The following is an 18,812-nucleotide window of genomic DNA, read 5'->3' as shown; positions in this document are numbered from 1 at the left end:
TGGGATATGGTGGGTTGTATTATGTTTAGCTATAGAACATTTTTTTTATTGTGCAACAGCTGCATAGAAAGAGTTTCAACACCACTAAATAAAAGGGTGAGATACGGCATGCTGAATCACATTAGCAACTGCCCAAACATTTTCTTTTCTTGGGCAACTGCTTAAATATTAGAACAGTGTCACCTCCACTAAATGACAAGGTTGGATATGGCATGCTGTATCACATTTAGCAACTGAAAAAATAAGATTTAGAAAGGTCTACTTGTGCATGGAGCACAGCACAATAAAAGCAGTGCACAACACACTTTTATGAAATGTGCACTGCTGTATTTGTCTGTAGACCTCAGTAATGGCACAAAAAAAAGAAAAAAAAAACTGCTGGAAGGTCGATTTCACAGCGATACTGGACACTAGCTTTCTAAACTATCTGACATAGAAACAACCACCTAGCTAACCAGTTAAAATGTATCAGCCCCCAGGATCAGCATCAGGGGCAGCCTCCCTGGGTTGTTATATTGCCAAAATGGCGCTAAAACAAGATGTCCGCTCTTTAAATTGAGAGGGACATGTGATTTCAGCAGCCAATGAAACAAGCCATTTTTTCTGGACAGTGTGGATGTTTCCTGCACCCTGATTGGCTAGCCACAATGAGCACACATAAAGTTAGAAAAACAAATTGTACAAGCACACTGCTCCTCTGAGCTGTCCCACCCCTTCCTCATATCAAACACATGCCCAAGTATAAATCATACACCACCACTATCATAGCCAAAGTGGTCAAAATACTTTAGTGGTGGCGCAAATTTTCCTGCACTTTTTACGGAATGTTACCAATTTTTCCCGATTTTATACAATTTTGCTCTTGTTTCCGATCACGAATCCGAATGTGCCATATTTGTGCCAAATTTATGTTTGGCAATCATTTTTCAAATACATTCGCTCATCTCTAGTGGGGTCCCTCCATTTTTAACAACCAGCCAATCTAAAGCAGAAAGCTGGTATTCTCAGGCTGGCAAAGGACCATGGACATATACCAAAAATTATCAGCTCCCAGCAGCATCTATAATATGTAACAATTCTGGCACTTTTCTCTCCTCTTGCCACTTGCCCTGTAGTGGTGGAAAGTGGGGTAATATTTATTTTGTAGATGTCACCTTTGTATTGTTTGGTGAAATCAAGATTAGTAATGGAGAGGCATCTATAAGTCACCTATCCATTACTAATTTCTATGGTTAAATAAACACAGAGCCAGAATAGAGCTCTATATTTGAAATAAAAACAAAACACAGTTTAACTTTTTATTTAAAAATAGCAAACACAGTTATTCTCACTTATTGCCCATTTCATTGAACCCAACGTCTCCTTTAATAAAACAAAAATAAAAAAACAATATCCCTCACCTGTCCTTTATTCTGACCTATGGCGTAATCCATGTCTGGAGATAAACAGTATTCAACCCGGATGGTGCCAAGATACAACCGTCCAGGATGAGAACCACTGAGGAATGAGCTACTGTGAATGCAGCATCAGTGACTAGCGGTGACTTCCTCGAGGATACTGCCAGTCACTGAGATTGCGTTCCCAGCTGGGCCCCTGAACTGCAATGAGCTCGGTGGGATCCATGCTAGCGCAGTGAGAAAGTCTCACTGTGCAGCGCTGAGCTCAAAGAATTTTCCTCTGTAATATAACTATAGGATTAGTAATGGACAGGCGTATAGATGCCTGTCCATTACTGAACTGTAGGCTTGATGTCACTAGACGGTATAAAGGTGACATCAACCCCACAAATATGAACCCCATTTGTCACTGCAACAGAGCAAGTAGGAAATGCCAGGCAAGGTGACAGAATTGGCGCATCAAATAAATGTGCCTTTTCCGGTGGCAGCGGGCTGCTATGTCTAGGCTGGGGGGCTGCCATGTCCATGGCCCCTTACCAGCCTGAAAAAAACAGCCCCTTGCTTTAGCTTGGCTGTTTTGCTTTGCCTTGCTAAAGCTGACAGTTGAGCATTGCAGTCCCAGCTGTAAGTCTTGCCTGGCTGTTATCAAAAATACAGGGGAACTGACGCCATTTTGTTTTCTTTTACTGTTATTTACTTTGAGCATAGACGCCAGCTAGTGGATACTCCCATCAGCTGCCACCTGCTCTCACTGTTATTAACGGCAGCAGGATTACTGCTCCCATCAGCCGATGTCAGGGACTGGAGGTGAACTTTTTACCTCACAGCTGCAGGCTCCTGCTGTCATGTGACACCGTGGAAACTGTGGCTGTCTGACAAACGATAATGATTTTACTGACGATTAGATGGAGTGTTTGGCATGCTGCCATGCACCTGACAGTGCGAGAAACACCCGGTGTTAGGGGAGCTGAACCCAAAAAGTAACACAGACTTCCTGGTGAAGTCTGTGTTAAGTGTCCGTGTTTGAACAGTATGTGTTCAGTACTGCCGCCGAAGTTTACTGTTTGGATTTACCCATCTCTAGTTCCCATCAAGAAATGCTCACATTTCAATTTTAGTGCCTTCTCTTTATATGCATGGACATCCCTCCTGAAGATGAACTCAAGCGGCATGAGGACAAGCTGTGCACACTCCGCCGCCATTTCCAACACAGCCTGGAGTCCCTTTTCATATTTAATGTATGTCTGATGGTTGTCTTGGTGGCAATTGTCTTGGGCATGAATACATCTGACGTCCAGACTTATGACTCTTACATACCTTACCTCAGAACAAAACGAATATGGGAGAAGCCTGAAATACAGAAAGCAGCATTCTTTAAAGGAAAACATTTTTTTTTACAGCCAGCTGAATAATTAGCAATAACCACAAAATATGTTATTTATGTAAACCCCACCTCCCTACTATTACATATTTTGGATAAATATTTCAGTAAAGATTCAGTTAATTATTTTGCTTTTATATAAATGCATGCCTTTATTAATTTTCTAGAAATAAACTATAGCATACCAAGATAGAGATTCCGAATATACAGTATTTAGCCATGGTCATTTCTTATGTGCTTAACATTTTATAAGTATATTTTTTGTTTTAACTTGAGTAGGGTAAATTACACACAACTTAACATTTTTTTGCCACCAGGTATAGAATGAGCAGAAACATCTGGCAGAAAAACTCGCTGTTTGGTTATATCTGAATGAATATGTGCACAAAATGTTTTATTTAGGTCAACAAATCTTTATATTTTTTAAAACATTATTTCACTGTTTTCATAAAAAAAAAATACAAACACTATTCTCAATGTGTAGCTTTAATAATCAGTAAATAGCCATGCAAAATGATTGTGCCTTATCCACACTTGTTATATGCACGCATTAAATCAAACATCTAGAATAGCTCAAAGCGCTCTGACACAATTACACTTAGTAGATTAAGCTTTGATGGGCAGTCTTGACACTTTCAGTACACCAACAGTTATGTCTTATAGATAAAAAAACAATTTTATATTATATGTTTTAGAAACAGTTAAATATTAATTAGTATTATGAGTATTATAAGAAAGCGTTATTTTTAATAATCGGTATTCTGACGGCAACTTCATCGCGTTACTTGTAGAAGACAGACATCAAAAAAGAATCTAGGGAATATATTATTTTAGTTCAAGTCTAAAAATATACCTAATTTAGCAATATTTTTCTAGAAGACACATCAGTTCTCTATGAACATATGAATATTTCATGTAGTCTTAAGTTAAGTGAACTTTCTCCTAACCTTCTCTTTGCAACTCAAGTCATTCATGTCATTTCAGATGATATCTTCCTGACTGCAGAAGCCTTTGTACACCTGTCTTCAAGAAGAGGGATTCATTTTGTCTAGAACGGTGAAACAGAAAGAGAGGATGTGAAAATGAGATAAACATCTAACTAAATGTGGAAATATCTAGATTACAAGAGAAATTCAAGCAAAGCAAATTGCTTGTCAAAGTGTAGCAGTTGTAATTATTTAAAGAGGATGGAGGATGTTAGGAACCAGGTATCCCAAAGTCTGGAAATGTTCAGCGGATGTTTAACCCCTTCCCGACATATGATGTCTTATGTGTCTTATGCTGAGTCCTTGACTTTGGTGTGGGCTTGCACATCGAGCCCGCATTGATAGCTAAATTATTCAGCCATCATCTACCTCTAGCAGTGGTATTTGATGCGTACTGGCAAAGAGGGGCATCTATACGTTGCCGTGACGAATGACTGTCTGTCGAGGACCTCCATGCTTGTCCTGGTGTTTCTCCTGTGAAAGCCAGCATTTAGCTGACATTCATAGGAGACTAAGATTTTTTCCGTAAATGCATCTTTTGTGCCCTCTCAATGGTAATATCGCCCTTAGAAAATATCAGGTGCCCTCAAAAACAGTGTAAGCCAAAAAAAGAAATATTCACAGAAAGATGTATACAATATAGAAAAATAAAACATGATTACACAACAATAGAATAATAAAATATAATTACACAAAAACATTATTATATAAGAACAAGTTAAAACACAAAATATTAAACAATGATATGTAGGGGGAAAGATTTGTCACCTCAATTGGCAAATAATAATTCAACATAATAACGCACCCTAGTAACCAGCACAATTATGGGGGCTGCTGTATAAATAATTATCAATGGCAAAAATACATTAAATCATGGTAAAAAGTGCATAGTGCTGTGATTAATTATTGTAAACTAGATTGTGGCCCGATTCTAACGCATCGGGTATTCTAGAATATGCATGTCCCCGTAGTATATGGACAATGATGATTCCAGAATTCGCGGCAGACTGTGCCCGTCGCTGATTGGTCGAGGCAACCTTTATGACATCATCGTTGCCATGGCAACCATTATGACATCTACGTCGATACTGTGCCCGTCGCTGATTGGTCGAGGCGAATTCGCGGCAGACTGTGCCCGTCGCTGATTGGTCGAGGCAACCTTTATGACATCATCGTTGCCATGGCAACCATTATGACATCTACGTCGATACTGTGCCCGTCGCTGATTGGTCGAGGCGAATTCGCGGCAGACTGTGCCCGTCGCTGATTGGTCGAGGCAACCTTTATGACATCATCGTTGCCATGGCAACCATTATGACATCTACGTCGATACTGTGCCCGTCGCTGATTGGTCGAGGCGAATTCGCGGCAGACTGTGCCCGTCGCTGATTGGTCGAGGCAACCTTTATGACATCATCGTCTCCATGCTGTGCCCGTCGCTGATTGGTCGAGGCCTGGGGGCCTCGACCAATCAGAGACGTGGGATTTCCAGGACAGACAGACGGAAAAACCCTTAGACAATTATATATATAGATACCAGTATAGCCTTAGTAATATTAGAAGCATGAAGTGAATATATAAGTATGGGGAACATTTTGAATTATATCACAAACAAAAGTAAATACATCATGCTATAAGTTTGCAGTTTTTGAATTTCCACAAAAATTTAAAATAACCAATACATTTCGCTCAACTTCACAATTGTGTTCCACTTGTTGTTGATTCTTCCCCAAAAGTTTACATTTGGTATCTTTATGTTTGAAGCATGATATGTCGGAAAAGGTGGAAAAGTTCCAGGGAGCCGAATACTTTCGCAAGGCACTGTAGGTAACCATGGAAAAGACAGCCTTACCATGCATTTCTCCTAGAATGCTACATGAATTCTACTAGTAGCCAAGTCAGTTTTCATGCTTTGCACTGACGAGGGCCAACAGCCCAAAACACTGTGTCTGCAAATTGAGATACTGCATTGGCTTTTATCCTGTCATATTACAAGATTTGTTAAAGGGTTGATTGTGACTTGCAGGATATCTACTTCCAACAGGTGGCGCTATAGAGTTTAAGTCCACTTTTTCTCTGAAGAGGCAATTTGCATACAAGTAGATGGAATAACTCAAAGATGACATATTAAAATTTGAATTGAACTGCAGCGCTCCCAGAAGGAAACCTATCCATGGAAGAATATCAATGTTAAAGCTGAAAAAAACATACATAAAAAATAAGTAATTGAATAAGTGATGCCGAGCTATGTGATTTCACAAAAAACTGGAAAAAACCCCACTGTTCATTCAAGTGACATGGAGTCATACTTATTAATAGTGTGATCCTTCTGCACTCTTTGTCAATCTTTTGCTTAAAACCTCCCTTCTATTACCAGGATAAATACGGTCGATCCCTCTGATATTCAATAAATGAGATTGGTTATTATGGAAATTACAGAAATGTCTTGCCAAAGGTTTTAGTTTGGATATAGTTCCTTTGCCATCAATGTTGATTTTTTCTGCTGTTTTGATGTCTTTAATATGCTTAACCCCTTTACCCCCAAGGGTGGTTTGCACGTTAATGACCGGGCCAATTTTTACAATTCTGACCACTGTCCCTTTATGAGGTTATAACTCTGGAATGCTTCAACGGATCCCGATGATTCTGACATATTGTACTTCATGCTAGTGGTAAAATTTCTTTGATATTACCTGCATTTAATTGTGAAAAAAATGGAAATTTGGCGAAAATTTTGAAAATTTCGCAATTTTCCAACTTTGAATTTTTATCCAATTAAATCACAGAGATATGCCACACAAAATACTTAATAAGTAACATTTCCCACATGTCTATTTTACATCAGCACAATTTTGGAACCAACATTTTTTTGTTAGGGAGTTATAAGGGTTAAAAGTTGACCAGCAATTTCTCATTTTTACAACACCATTTTTTTAGGGACCAAATCTCATTTGAAGTCATTTTGAGGGGTCTATATGGCAGAAAAGTGTGACACCATTCTAAAAACTGCACCCCTCAAGGTGCTCAAAACCACATTCAGAAGTTTATTAACCCTTCAGGTGTTTCACAGGAATTTTTGGAATGTTTAAATAAAAATGAACGTTTTTTCACAAAAAAATTACTTCAGTTCCAATTTGATTTATTTTACCAAGGTTACCAGGAGAAAATGGACCCCAAAAATTGTTGTACAATTTGTCCTGAGTACGACAATACCCCATATGTTGGGGTAAACCACTGTTTGGGCGCATGGCAGAGCTCGGAAGCGAAGGAACGCCATTTGACTTTTCAATGCAAAATTGACTGGAATTGAGATGGGACGCCATGTTGTGTTTGGAGAGCCCCTGATGTGCCTTAGCATTGAAACCCCCCACAAGTGACACCATTTTGGAAAGTAGACCCCCTAAGGAACTCATCTAGATGTGTGGTGAGCACTTTAAACCCCCAAGTGTTTCACTACAGTTTATAACGCAGAGCCGTGAAAATAAAAATTCTTTTTTTCCACAAATTTATTTTTTAGCCCCCAGTTTTGTATTTTTCCAAGGGTAACAGTTGAAATTGGACCCCAAACAATGTTGTCCAATTTGTCCTGAGTAAGCTGATACCCGATATGTGGGGGGAGCTACAGTTTGAGCACATGGCAAAGCTCGGAAGGGAACGAGTGTCATTTGGAATGCAGACTTAGATGTATTGGTCTGCAGTCGTCACATTGCTTTTGCAGAGCCCCTAATGTACCTAAACAGTAGAAACCCCCCACAAGTGACCCCATATTGGAAACTCGACCCCCCCAAGGAACTTATCTAAATGTGTTGTGAGAACTTTGAACCCCCAAGTGTTTCACTACAGTTTATAACGCAGAGCCGTGAAAATAAAAAATCTTTTTTTTTCCACAAAAATTATTTTTAGCCCTCAGTTTTGTATTTTCCCAAGGGTAACAGGAAAAATTGGACACCAAAAGTTGTTGTCCAATGTGTCCTGAGTACGCTGATACCCCATATGTTGAGGTAAACCCCTGTTTGGGCGCACGGATGAGCTCGGAAGGGAAGGAGCACTGTTTTACTTTTTAAACGCAGAATTGGCTGGAATTGAGATTGGACGCCATGTCGCGTTAGGAGAGCCTCTGATGTGCCTAAACAGTGGAAACCCCCCAAATTATAACTGAAACCCTAATCCAAACACACCCCTAACCCTAACCAAATTCCTAATCCTGACACACCCCTAACCCTAATCCCAACCCTATTCCCAACCGTAAATGTAATCCAAACCCTAACCCTAACTTTAGCCCCAATCCTAACCCTAAATTTAGCCCCAACCCTAACTGTAGCCTTTACCCTAGCCCCAACCCTAACCCTAGCCCTAACACCAGCCCTAACCCTAACCCTAGCCCTAACCCTAGCCCTAACCCTAGCCCGAACCCTAGCCCTAACCCCAACCCTAATGGGAAAATGGAAATAAATACATTTTTTTATTTTTCCCTAACTAAGGGGGTAATGAAGGGGGGTTTGGTTTTCTTTTATAGTGGTTTTTTTAGCGGATTTTTATGATCACACACTGAAAGACGCTTTTTATTGCAAAAAATATTTTTTGCGTTACCACATTTTGAGAGCTATAATGTTTCCATATTTGGGTCCACAGAGTCATGTTTGGTCTTGTTTTTTGCAGGACGAGTTGACGTTTTTATTGGTAAGATTTTTGGGAATGTGACATTTTTTGATCGCTTTTTATTCTGATTTTTGTGAGGCAGAATGACCAAAAACCAGCTGTTCAGGAATTTCTTTTGGGGGAGGCGTTTATACCGTTCCGCCTTTGATAAAATGGATAAAGCAGTTTTATTCTTCGGGTCAGTTCGATTACAGCGATACCTCATTTATATCTTTTTTTATGTTTTGGTATTTTATATGATAAAAACTATTTTATAGAAAAAATAATTATTTTTGCATCGCTTTGTTCTGAGGACTATAACTTTTTAATTTTTTCTTTGACGCTGTATGGTGGCTTGTTTTTTGCGGGACAAGATGATGTTTTCAGCGGTACCATGGTTATTTATATCCATCTTTTTGATCGCGTGTTATTCCTCTTTTTGCTTGGTGGTATGATAATAAAGCATTGTTTTTTGCCTCGTTTTTTTTTTACGGTGTTCACTGAAGGGGTTAACTAGTTGGACAGTTTTATAGGTCGGCTCGATGCAGACCCAGCGATACTAAATATGTGTACTTTTATGAATTTTTTTATTTAGATAAAGAAATATATTTATAGGAACTATATATATATGTGAATATTTTTTTTACACTATAACATTGCCCCGGGGAAGGGCATCATGTTATAGTGTAAGATCAGTGATCTGACACTTTGCTGTGCACAGTGTCAGATCAGCGATCTGACAGGCAGGGCTGCAGGCTTACCAGTGCTTGCTCTGAGCAGGCATTGGTAAGCCACCTCCCTGCAGGACCCGGATGCAGCCCCGCGGACATTTTGGATCCAAGCCTGCTGCAGGGAGGAGGTAAGAGACCCTCGCAGCAACTCGATCACATCGCGTTGCTCCGGGGGTCTCAGGGAAGCACGCAGGGAGCCCCCTCCCTGCACGATACTTCCCTATACCGCCGGAACACTGCGATCATGTTTGATCGCAGTGTGCCGGGGGTTAATGTGCGGGGGGCATTCCGTGACCACTCCTGACACATAGTGCCGTATGTCAGCTGCAATAGTCAGCTGACACCCGGCTGCGATCGGCCGCACTCACGGGGGGAGCGCGGCCGATCGCATATGACGTACTATCCCGTCGGTGGGCATACAGGCCCACCCCACCTCGACGGGATAGTACGTCTAATGTCAGAAAGGGGTTAAGAGTGCAGACATGTCATTCATGTGTGTAATGACCTCAGATGCTAATAAATAGTTCAGCTGGATGCCTGTCTTCGAACGCACATTCAACTGAAATGTGTGGCAGCTCACAGGCCATGCGCCACAATACACACTACAGGCTAATCATAGGCCAGCAACTGGCATTGGCATGCACATGAGGGGGGGGTGCATGGCATTGACAATATGTGCTCCCATCACTTGCATGCTGATGTCAACTGCTGGCTTCAGAACAGGACACCATGCTGCAGGGAGCACAGGAAAGGTGATTATTTGTATTTTTTAGATCAGTGAGTGTGTGGTGCCCATAGCCATACTGCTGCATGTATGGCTATGGGCTGTGCATTGCACTACATAGATACTCAGAGACACCTGCACAAATATGGCCTTAATGGAAGAGTCATCAGAAGAAAACCTCTCCTGCATCATCACCATAAAATTCAGCATCAGAAGTATGCAAAACAACATCTAAACAAGCCTGATACATTTTGGAAACAAGTCCAGTTGACTTATGAGTTTGAAATAGAAGTTTCTGGTGTCCTGACAGATGCAGCTTAGCTTACTTAGCTTACGCTCCCATGTCACCAGGACCCGTTGGCGTGCATCCCAAATGGTAATGGAATGTGGACCCACTGGACCACAGAGGGGGACCCTGGCCAACCCGGACTAGGGAAGGGCAGCAACCGGGGTCTGTGGCAGCTGAGCATGTGGGCAAAGTGGTGACATGCAGGACTAGAAAACACTGCACAACATCAGGTATGAATAAACATAAAGTTTAATACATAAACTCACAATACAGAACACAAGACATAACAATCCTATGCTCCCTATTCCACACATCAAGTAAGGGTGAACATCACAGGACAGCACATGTCAGACGATGGCAAGAGGTCATCATGGGTTGATGCAGTCCAAGGTCATCTGGCTCAGGCAAATAAGGATAACCTCTCTCTCTCAGACCTCAGGAGCAGTACAGGAACAGCAGGAGAACATCAGACACCGCCCTTGGACAGACGTCATCACAGGATGGACCCCAGGGAACAGGCAGGACGTTGAGAGACAGGCAAGACACAAACAGCACAGGTCCAGGAACATCGACATGGCAGCTCAGGACATCTGCTGGTCAGATCCAGGACACACAGGCAGAGCCATCACCAGGAAACAAGACTGGAGACTCCCCAGGAACATGGAAGAGGAGCCTGTCCAGGAAAATGAGTGGGACCGACTCTGAAACACCGGCAGGACCACCAGGACCACTGACTGGATATCTGGACACGGGCTGCTACAGGCTGGACATCTAGGACAAAGGCAGGTTATCTGGACTCCGGACATCAGACACAGCTCCAGGCAGATAACATCAGGACACAGACAGGACATCAGAGACACCGACAGAACATAAGGGAAGGCTCCAGGCACTAGGCAGCGGTCATCAAGACTCCAGGCACCAGGCAATGGTCATCAGGCTCCAGGCACCAGTCGACGGTCATCAGGCTCCAGGCACCAAGCAATGGTCATCAGGCAGCAGTCATCAGGCTCCAAGCACCCGTCAGCAGTCATTGGACTCCAGGCACCAGGCAGCAGTCATTGGACTCCAGGCACCAGGCAACGGTCATCAGACTCCGGAGAATGGACATGACCTAGAAAGGAACTCAAGTGGTATGGTGCAAGCACCGCAGCATCGGACCGGAGCTGGATGAAGCTAGAACCGCATAGTAGGCTGGGCACAGAATAGTAGGTGCTCTGCTGGAACAACGGACTCCATCTTCAGAAGACAAACACAGGTTTATTTTCAAGACTCGGGTAACAGGAAACTCACAGTCACTGAGCACATGGTTCAAGAGACAGACGGACTTCAGGAACATCACACAGCAGGAATGCACATTCAAGGCAAGGACTTTGGTACCAATACATAGACAGGATGGGTGCAGGGGCAAAGACATCAGCTTTCCTACAACTGATAGCAGGCAGAACAGGAGCTGAAGGCCAGGCAGACCAGGAGCAACATGGAGGACCAAACACACATGGCTAGGTTCAGAAACCTAATGAGAAGCTCTGACAACACCCAACAAGGAAGAGGAACTTTAAATAGGAGCTGTCCCTCAGCAATAGGTTGGGGACAGCAATTCAAGTGCACACACTGCTAATAATAAAAGCGGGGAAGGTGTGGCCATACGCCCCCTAAGCACAGCCAGAAACCAGTACAGCATAGCCAGCACAGAAACTGGGCCTAGGGTACTTGGCAGTGGCTGAAAGCCTGGACATACGTGGAAAGTCATGCATCAGCTGCAGAGGACCTCACAACCCGTGGATAGCTTCCACAGGGGCAGCCAGGGACCACACATGCGGATGGTCATGCAGCGGAGCAAAGGTTCTACAACACTTGTACGGCTACGCAGCAGAGCAGGGAACTGAGCAGCATCCATACAGGTAACATACAACAGTATCCCAGCTGATTAGGGGAAAGGAGCAAAGGGTAAGAGCACAGACATGAAGAGTAACACCATGGAAACAAGTCACAAACTCATTGGCGTTACATTTGGCCACAATGGTCAAGGTATTATGTGGAGAAAAAAGGGCACAGAATTTCAAATTTCAGGAAAATAACATTTCACCAATTATTATGTATGGGGGTGGATCAATCATGTTTTGAGGTTGCATATAACAGTAATCACCGCACTGAGTAAAAAAAGACTATATAATGTGATGTAAATATCAAAAAGTAAGGTATACTCACTTTTGTAGAGGAGATAGTTGGAAAATATTCATAGAGCCATAAGAGGATGAAATATCCGATGGTAGAAGCTAGTGAGATGAAATGGTAATTAGTACCTGGTATCAGTATAATTATAGTGATATGCAGACTGGTTATAAATGGTAGATAATTACTTACTCCAATAAACAGATGAAAAAGTACCAAAACTAATACGAAAAAGGATAAGTACTGTCTTGCTGTTGGTGCAAATTTTAGACCTTTTTGGAGGAGGGACTGGTCATGGAATGTTAATTGATAAGAACTTAAATTGAAAATATTTGTGAATTAAAAGTGGATGGGGGTTGTGCATTTGTTTGATTATTTATTTTCTTTTTGGTGCGTGACTCACCCCTCTTGCCTCTTTTGGTTTTGTAACTACTGGACGAAAAGCAAAACGCTGTATCACCACTTTTACAAGCAGTACTGGGCAGACTACAGTTAAAGGCCATCTCTAGATGACTTGCAGGACCTAGGTCCCACTCACAAACAGCGGTTTAACCCAGCAAGTGCCATTATACAATTGGTACTCCTTTCAACACACTGTGATCCCTTTATTATAATTTTTATTTTTATTTCCAGTATTTTTTTTTTACCTTTGGACCCGTAGGCAAGTGCCTCTAAAACCCCAGTCATCTTACAAAATACTCACGCATACCAGCACATCAAAATCCACAATAGACTATATCAAAAGGAAGAAGCCGAAGACTTTTCAATGGCCTTTCACAGTCCCTTGATCTGAACATCATTGAAAATCTGTAGCTAGACTTCAAACAGCAGTGCAAGCAAAACGACCCAGGAATTTCACAGAACTGGAAGAATTTTCCAAGGAAGAATGAATGAAAATCCCTCAAGCAAGAATTGAAAGACTCTTGTCTGGCTACACAAAGTGTTTACAAGCTGTGACACTTTCAAAAGGGGGTGCTTCTAGGTACTAATCATACATTGGCTCATTTTGCTTTTTTTAAAGTGTAAAAAAATGACAATATTTTATATTTTGTCTAAAATGCGAAGTAAAATTATCATATTTACCTTTAGCCCTTTTAGAGATCGACAGAGAGCGCCGACGTCATTACCTGTCTGTTGGCACCACAAGCAGGAGAACTTTCTCACACTGCTGAATGACAGGCTGCATGGTCGCATCATGCAGCTTGCCATCTACATGTAGCAGAGCTTTACCTGTCATGGGACAAAAGGATTAAAAGCTTTTCTGCAGAAAGGTGAAGAATACTGTTGTTTGCTTTTTTTACCTCTTTTGCAGATGACGAGGGCATCGGGGAATAGGCGAGGTTGTAAGTATGGTTTAATTAAGAATTTTAAAGGAGTCTGTGTCTTTCTTTCAAAGAAAGGAATTTTTCTGGGGGTGTCTTATTGTTGCCTCTCCATTACTAACCTCAGTGATTGATGTTACCTGATGGTAATATTAACCCCCCCAATAATCACCCCACTTGCTACCGCTACAGGGCAAGTGGGCAGAGCGAAGCTAAGTGCCAGAATTGGCGCATCTTAGAAATGCGCCTTTTCTGGGGTGGCTGAGAGCTCATGTTTTTAGGCTAGGGGGCAGTATCCATGACCCCTTCTTAGGCTATTAATATCAGCCCGCACCTGTCTGCATAGCCATTGCTGGTTATTAATTATAAGGGGACCCCATGAGATTTTTTGGGGGTAAAGGCTAATTATACAGCTGTGAGCTGATATTAATAGCCTGGGAAGCTCCATAGGTAATATCCCCTTCCCAGGCAAAAACCATTGCCCCCCAACCTTCGGCTTTCCCTCTGCTGGTTATGAAAATTCCGTGGGAGCCCACACAATTTTTTTCCTAAAAATAATCTTTTATTAATTAAATACTTGTACAGTAAGCTGCACACACACTGTTAGGAGTCGAGTTTCCTCTGCTGCACAGGGGGAATCTCGATCCGTCTCCGCTGCGGTCTCCCATTCTCCTCCAGCCGCAGTGGAGTCTGCTCAGCGGGGACGTCGATCCCAGTGTCTCGCTCAGTCTGACTCTGTGCGAAGAGTTACTGCTGCTTTACCTGCTTCTGCCATTGAAGCCAGTGCTGGGCAGCGGCGAGTGGACGTTTCTGGCTCTAAGTCCTTATTTGTACACACTGAGCATGCCCAGGGCAAGATCTCCTGTTGGAGATCGAGGGTCACATGCTCAGGTACTGCAGCACATCCCATTGGTCCTTTTGGCAGTTCCTGAAAGGGCAAAACTTCTGTAGCTGTTTCCTGTGCTGCAGCTATATAAACTGCGCATGACCGCACGGCCATGCACTAGTATTGTCTTGTAAATATGTGTGTGTGTTGTGAGTGAAAGTCGCTCTTTGACGCAACAGGATCGCTTCCTTCACGCAGGGTGCAGTTAACTCGTGCGTGTATACTTGTAGTACCGCCATATAGTCCGTCCGTCTTACTAGCAGCAGGGTTTTTACCTGCAAGGTGGACCTCGGACTGCGAACGCACCTAGTTCCATTTCATCTTGTACTTGGTGCGTTCCGCCAGTCCTAACATAATACTAGCGCCAAGGTCTGGCTAGTAAATGGCGGACGATCAGCGTTTACAGCGGTACATCCAGCAGCTGGAGGGAAGGTTGGCGGCTCTAGAGCGTTCAACCTCAGCTGTGGATGTCACTGCTGTCGCTGTTCAGGCTGCTAGCGTGGCTGCAGCTACCTTGTCCACTGCCACCCCTGATCCGACTCTATCTCGCCTCCCGCTACCAGAGAAATTTTCTGGTGACAGTAAGTCTTGTACGGGTTTCGTGAGTCAGTGCTCTATACATCTCGAGCTTCTGGCCTCTCGTTTCCCTACAGAGTGGGCAAAGGTGGAGTTTATCGTGTCTCTCCTGTCGGACAAGGCGTTGCAGTGGGCTACGCCGCTGTGGGAGCGTGGCGATCATGTGGTGCAGAGTGCTCCGTTATTCCTGAGCACTCTGAAACAGGTCTTTTTAGGACCTCGTGTCACCCATGATACGGCGCTCCAACTGTTGGCATTGACTCAGGGCTCGTCCTTGGTCAGCCATTTTGCCGTACACTTCCGCACCCTAGCATCTGAGCTGGAGTGGTCGGATAAAACCCTTATTCCTATATTTTGGAGGGGGCTGGCTGACCACGTTAAGGACGCTCTGGCTACTAGAGAGATTCCCGCCACACTGGAGGAATTAATAACAGTATCCACTCGTATTGACCTCCGTTTTCACGAGCGGAGGTTAGAGCGAGCCCAGTGTAGGCAGAGGTTTCGGCTGGCTCCCACCTTCGCCAAACCTTTGGAATCTCCAGTCCAGGCTCCTGAGTCCCATGAGCCTATGGTAGTGTCACGAGCGGGATCTAAGTCCCGGACCGCTCGTGCACTCCAGGTTTGTCATGTGTGCCAGCAGTCAGGACATCTTGCCACCAGATGTTCCCAGCGGACGAGGAAATGTCAGCGTCTAGTGGTAGTAGGTGGAGGTACACTAGACACGGCGACGTTTGCCTCCAAATTGTCCTTTAAGGGGACAATAACATTAGGCTCATCCTCCCACTCGGTAGAGCTCTGCGTGGATTCTGGGGCTGAGGGCAATTTTATGTCTTCTGCCTTCGCCCAACGTCATGCAATACCCCTGGTTATGCTACCTCAACCAGTAATGGTACGAGTGGTGAATGGGTCGACACTGCCCTCACAGATAACACATCAGACCATCCCTTTTACTCTGTCCATGTCGCCATCCCATCAGGAGATTATATCTCTGCTCACCATTCCTGAGGGAATTGATGAGGTCCTGTTGGGGATACCTTGGCTACGGTACCACTCTCCTCACATCGAGTGGTCTTCAGGCAGAATTCTGGGATGGGGTGAATCTTGTGGGGGTAGGTGTCACCGAGAGTGCGTTCAGGTTGCTACTACAGAGGTACCCGCAGATCTATCCTCTCTTCCCAAGCAATATTGGTCTTATGCAGACGTGTTCTCCAAAAAGGCAGCGGAGACCCTTCCGCCCCATCGCCCCTATGACTGTCCTATTGATCTCTTGCCTGGTGCTGAGCCTCCCCAAGGTCGAGTCTATCCATTATCTCTCCCGGAGACGGAGGCAATGTCTCAGTACATTCAAGAGAATCTGGCAAGAGGGTTCATCAGGAAGTCGGTGTCACCTGCTGGGGCAGGGTTCTTTTTCGTGCAGAAGAAGAATGGGGAACTACGTCCATGCATAGACTACAGGGGTCTTAACGCTATCACCGTTAAGAACAAGTATCCTTTGCCCTTGATATCTGAGCTTTTCGATAGGCTTCGGGGGAGCAAGGGTGTTTACTAAACTAGATCTGCGGGGTGCTTACAACCTGATTCGCATCCGTGAGGGGGACGAATGGAAAACGGCATTTAACACCAGAGATGGGCACTATGAGTATCTGGTAATGCCCTTCGGGCTCTGTAATGCCCCAGCCGTTTTCCAAGACTTTGTCAACGACATCTTCCGGGATATGCTTTCCACCTCAGTTGTAGTCTATCTGGATGATATTCTCATCTTTTCTCCAGATATTGACTCCCACCGGAGAGATGTTGGCAGAGTCTTCGACCTCCTACGGGCAAACTTTCTTTATGCAAAGTTGGAGAAGTGTATGTTTGAGCAGGAGTCTTTACCTTTCCTGGGCTATATCATCTCCGCCCAGGGATTGACTATGGATCCTGCCAAACTACAGGCTGTGATGGACTGGCAAGAGCCCCATTCTCTTAAAGCGGTGCAGCGCTTTATGGGGTTCATAAACTATTACCGCCAGTTCATTCCCCACTTCTCAACTCTGGTAGCTCCCTTGGTAGCCCTCACCAAGAAGGGAGCGAATCCCAAATTGTGGTCGGAAGAGGTCTCCAAGGCCTTCACTTCTATTAAGTCCCACTTTGCTAGCGCTCCCATCTTACATCGTCCCGATGTTGATAAGCCATTCCTAATGGAGGTGGATGCCTCGTCCGTTGGTGCTGGAGCAGTCCTCTATCAAAAGGATGCTCAAGGTCGGAAGCATCCATGGTTCTTCTTCTCTAAGACCTTCACGCCAGCAGAGAGAAACTACTCCATCGGGGACAGGGAGTTGCTAGCAATGAAGTTGGCCTTTTTGGAGTGGAGACACCTTCTGGAAGGTGTGCGGTTTCCTTCCAAGTTTACACGGACCACAAAAATTTGGTCTTTTTGCAGATAGCCCAGCGGCTAAATTCTCGCCAGGCCAGATGGTCCCTGTTCTTCTCCCGGTTCCACTTTTCCCTTCATTTTCTCTCCGGGGAGAAGAATATCCGTGCTGACGCTCTCTCTCGCTCCCTTATGTCAACTGAGGAGGAGGAAGAGGAGCCACGGCTTATTGTCCCTTCCGAGAGCCTGAGAACCGTAGCGCCGGTTTCGCTAGAGTCTGTGCCTCCAGGCAAGACTTTTGTGCCCATTAATTTGCGACCGGAGGTTCTCTCTTGGGCTCATTCGTCCAGGGTGGGTGGACACTTTGAGACAAAGAGGACATCTGAGCTACTGGCGAGGACGTACTGGTGGCCGCATATGGTCCGAGATGTCAGAGATTACGTTCTGGCGTGTGTCTCATGCACCAAAAATAAGTCTCCTCGACAACGGCCATCTGGGTTACTCTATCCCTTGCCGGTGGCAGACAGGCCCTGGGAGATGGTCAGGATGGACTTTGTAGTGGGTTTGCCCAAGTCTCGCGGCTGTATCGTCATTTGGGTTATTACCGATCATTTCTCGAAAATGGTGCATTTGGTGCCGCTCCCACGGTTACCTTCTGCACGGGCCTTGGCAGCGTTGTTCACAAGACACATCTTCCGCCTACACGGCATGCCAGACAAAATTGTCAGTGACCGGGGTCCCCAGTTTGCGTCTCGGTTCTGGAGAGAGCTTTGTCGTCTTCTCAGCATTGAGTTAAATCTCTCTTCCGCATATCATCCCGAGACGAATGGGTTGGTAGAGAGGGCCAACCAGACCTTGGTCACATACCTGCGACATTTTGTTTCAGCCAGGCAGGATGACTGGGCATCCTTGCTATCATGGGCAGAGTTTGCACTGAACAACGCCGTAGCCGACTCCACTGGACAAACCCCATTTCTCCTCAACTATGGTCAGCATCCACGGGTACCTGTGCCTATGCCCGTGTCTTCCGCAGACTCCAGGTTGGCAGACTGGGCTGTGGAGGCACGGGATATTTGGGACCGCACTCAGGATGCCATTCGGGCCTCTAAGGAGAGAATGAGGTCCTCCGCCGATGCTCATCGGCGCCCCGCTCCGACCTTTGCTCCTGGCGACTTGGTGTGGCTCTCCGCCCGTAACATCAGGCTGCGAGTTGAGTCCACTAAATTTGCTCCTCGCTACTTGGGCCCATTCAAGGTCCTCAAGCAGGTTAATCCTGTGGTCTATCGTTTGGCCCTTCCGCCACGCCTGGGTATCACCGACACCTTTCATGTGTCCCTCTTGAAACCCGTGTATATGT

At 44.6% G+C, this 18,812-nt stretch overlaps 1 long non-coding RNA gene across 1 annotated transcript in view; it reads left to right on the top strand.

The window, feature by feature from the left end:
- Window positions 1-4,682, top strand: part of LOC138673971 (uncharacterized) — a 192,741-nt gene extending 188,059 nt beyond the window's left edge. The window contains exon 3 of the long non-coding RNA XR_011320399.1: window positions 3,763-4,682. This is a non-coding gene — a long non-coding RNA (uncharacterized lncRNA). The remainder of the gene's footprint in view (window positions 1-3,762) is intronic.
- Window positions 4,683-18,812: the final 14,130 nt, after the last annotated feature.

This window comes from Ranitomeya imitator, chromosome 4, assembly GCF_032444005.1.
Source record: "Ranitomeya imitator isolate aRanImi1 chromosome 4, aRanImi1.pri, whole genome shotgun sequence".
NCBI classification, from domain to species: Eukaryota; Metazoa; Chordata; class Amphibia; order Anura; family Dendrobatidae; genus Ranitomeya; species Ranitomeya imitator.
The sequence above is the reverse complement of the archived record's forward strand: the minus strand, read 5'-3'. Positions and strand labels throughout refer to the sequence as shown.